Source organism: Numenius arquata, chromosome 11, assembly GCF_964106895.1.
Source record: "Numenius arquata chromosome 11, bNumArq3.hap1.1, whole genome shotgun sequence".
Classification (NCBI taxonomy): Eukaryota; Metazoa; Chordata; class Aves; order Charadriiformes; family Scolopacidae; genus Numenius; species Numenius arquata.
The window spans coordinates 12,025,558-12,028,847 of NC_133586.1; positions in this window are offsets into that span (position 1 = coordinate 12,025,558).

Sequence of the window (3,290 nt, forward strand, 5' to 3'; positions counted from 1 at the left end):
AAATGTGCAGAACTCCATTTCTATTTTTAGTACAAATCAAAGCTACTTGGGACTAGAATAATAGTGTTTGGAGTTGTGACAGCGTGAGATCAAAGTTGTATGACTTTGCCAGTCAAGATGCTGATTTAGGGACTTTTTTCACTTCACCAGTTTTTGCTTTACCAATGCACAGAAACATCCAGAGCCAGTCCGTGATGTTTGGATCACGGTATGACATAGTCCAAGTCTCCCTCTTTGAATATCAATAACTTAAACACAAGTAAGGCCAGAATCTTTGTTTTGTTGCTCCTGTATCTTTTGTAGGTGTGTGAAGCAAAACTGTGAAGGAAAAAGGGAAAGAAAGGGAGATAACTGGGTGCTAGTGCAATAAACAAGTATCTCAAAATCTTTCGATGCGAGAGAAAGCAAAGAATCCAGTTAATTACAGATACAATTTGAACATAACACATCCATGCATTACAGACATCAGATATTTTCCTAGAATAAATTATATTCATTCTTCCGGAGCCGGAACTAGGAACTCAGTTTCTAACCTTTATGTGCCTTCACTTATTTATTAATGCTGCTTTTAGGCTCTGTGGACCAGCCATCATGTGTAAAGTACACTATTGGCTCCTGTGTGGAAGTCTTAGAAGAAGTAACTATGCTAAAAAAAAAACCACAAATATCTGAATTTTGGAAAGTTTCCCAAAATACTGTTCTCGATAAAGTTAATATGAATTGTCAGGCACGTTTAGACTTTTTTTTTTTTTTTTAAATCCTTTCATGTCTGTGAAAATGCTGAGAATTGGTTAATCTCTTTTCTAATGGCTAGGGAAAAATAGCTAATTTTGCCTATAATGTCACATTCACAAGACATAGCACATTTGTTCTTTTTCAAAGCTCCTATAAATTTCACTCACACACATTAACACATGCCGTGTTTGCTTCCATCAATAAATACAGTATAACAAATTACCCAAACAACTCCCTCCTACTACAGCTTCCATTTTCTGCTGCTAGGGCAGGCCGGCAGCATTGTTACTGCTCACGGCAAGTGTCACCAGAGGGAGCTATTACATATCTTCCTCATCTCTGAACAAACACTCGTTCGAAAACCAGGCAATTCTGAGGAATAATTTCTTTTGTTCAGAGACGCTTTTAATTTTTTAAGCAGATGAAAGTTCGAAGCAGAGCAGCTCCCTGAGCACTGGGCCCCCTGAGGAAGGCTGCCAAGGGGAGGCTGTCCGTGTGCAGCTTGGCTGTTCCTGTGTGGCCTCACCGGGCGAAGGTCAACCCATAGAATCATATCACAGAATGGTTTAGGTTGGAAGGGACCTAAAGATCACCCGGTTCCAAGCCCCCTGTGTGCACCATGGTCGCTCTGTCAGACCAGGCCGCAGTGCGAGGGCGCGGAGAAAGGCAGCTCCCTCAGGGGCGGCTCCGCTGTGAGGAGGGGGGAGGAGCTACCCCCCCCCGCCAAACCACGCAGCACCTCTACAGCGAGAGACGCTCGTGCCGTCTTGACGTCTTTCATCGTGGCGCTCTCGTGAGGAGCGGCCCCCGTCCCATGACGTCACCCCGCCGGGCGGTGACCTCACGCGGGCGCCCCTCACGACGGCGCCATCGCGCGTTGCCAGGCAACCGCCACGTCTCGCTGCGAGATGGCCGCCCCCGCCCAACGCCCTGCGCGCGCCCGCGACGTCACGACGAGACCACGCCCCTCCGCAAAGCGGCCACAGCTATTGGTCGGCCGCTTAGCCAATCAGCTAGCCAGACCCGTTCCCGCTGCCATGCGCGCCGGCTTTCAAACAGTCAGCGGGGGAGGGTTTGCAGCGCAACCGAGCGCGACTGAGGTGGGGCGAGCGTGTCCCGCCTTCCCGCCCTCCTTCCTGCGCAGCTAGAGGATGCTGCGGGTGGCGGTTGGCGCCCGCGGCTGTCAGTCAGGGCGGCGGGCGAAGGAGTTCGGTTGTCATGCGGAAGAGCGCGCCTTTGTTGTGCCCGGAGGAGGCGGGCGGCCGCGGCGCCTCAGGTGAGTCTCGGTGCTCGGGGTCGCGCTCTGCCGTCGCCTCCTGCCCCGCAGAAGCCCGGGTGAAGCCGGGTAAGGAGACCCCGGCGGAGGGTGCTTCCCCGGCCGCCGTGAGGGGACTGAGGCGGCGGCTGAGAAGCTCCCCCCCCTTTCCCGCCGCACCGTGACCGATGGCGGCTCTTAAGAGGCCGTGAGCTGGTGCTGTATCCTTTCGTGTGGTTGCCTCAGGTGGTGGGGTTGGGGAGGGCTTTAAGGAAAGAGGAGGGGGCGGTGTCGGGAGGGCGGGTGGCCGCGCACAGCCCGTGGGGGCTTGCGAGAAGATGGCTGAGCTGTGAGAGGTGTTTGCAGGCGGTCTCGCTGTGGGCCCTCGTATTTGAGGCTTGCACAGAGACAGCCACTTGTGTTGTTAGGACTCTTGCTAACTGTATCAGAGAGCTTCCTTGAGTATCAGGTCCTATAAACGTAAGGAAGTAAATGACACATTATGTCTTTTAACTTGGGAATAATGCTCTTGTAAAGTGTACTTTATACCAAGTGAGAACTTCAGCATGTGCTATGCCTGTGAGCCCAGAGAATGTGCCGTTCTGTAAAATCTTCATCAATCATTTCTAGTTCGTAACTGCCTGTCAGGAGTATCTTCATCAGGGAGTATCTTGCAACCACATGTGGGCTAGCACTCTCACACTGTACCTTACTGCGAACTCGCTGCTCGGTGTAGACAAGTCCTTGGGAGTCTGAGTCTCTTCATTAAGTAGTTGGATCTGGAACTGACATGACGCGTGTCCTATTTCTGTGATACTGTTCATATTTTCCTATCAAAGCGATTATCCAAATGTGCAAGCAGCAGCATACGTTCAGTATTTAGTACAAAATATAGTTATTCTCCAGAAATAAATGAAGCAAGATTTAAAATATGACAAAACTATCAACATATATCACAGCATGTGTATAACATACAGTGTTAGAACTTGAAGAAAATAATGTCTGATTGTAAGTGAACAATTTCATGATGTTAGCATATGAAAAGCCCAAATAATCTGTTTTAAATGCTAAATTCTTAGAAATTAGTAGCATTGGATATACTGAGAAACAAAAGCTCAAGTGAATGGTATAGATAATGTGCAATGTTTGTTTCAAAAAGATATTTTGTGTATGTTTGGCTACTTAATTCGGGAAGTTAGAGTGCTACTTTTTGGTTCCTCCCCACACTTTTACTCATGTGTGATGTTTTCTTGTGTTGCGATAGGTTTTGCTGGATACTCAAAAACATTATTAGAAAACA